The sequence below is a fragment of the Morone saxatilis genome, unplaced genomic scaffold (assembly GCF_004916995.1).
Source record: "Morone saxatilis isolate NCDOM2014 unplaced genomic scaffold, NCSU_SB_2.0 Contig17, whole genome shotgun sequence".
NCBI lineage: Eukaryota > Metazoa > Chordata > Actinopteri > Moronidae > Morone > Morone saxatilis.
Window position 1 is genome coordinate 22,161,727 of NW_023339729.1, and position 359 is coordinate 22,162,085.

The window sequence follows — 359 nt, forward strand, 5'->3', positions numbered from 1 at the left end:
CATCTTTCCTTGATACTGTATACATACTGTGGCATATGAAGTATTCAATGTTTTGGGGTTTAATAACAAGTAAATACGACTTATTACTTTGGTTGGCAGATGTTAATACAGTCTAGTTCATAAGAATATGTTTTTTTTAAGTATTTTAAGGGGGATTTTTTTGCTTTATTTGATAACAGCCGGTAGAGATGTGACAGGAAATGGAGTCTCCTCTGTTGTGTGTCACCCATCCTGAGGTAACTGTAAAATATGGACATATATGTAACATTAATTTCACTTAATTCATGACATTTAGGTGTCCTGGTGTGCTAGATGTCTGATTATTAAGTTGCAAGGTTGCTGGTTTGGGTCTAGTCGTG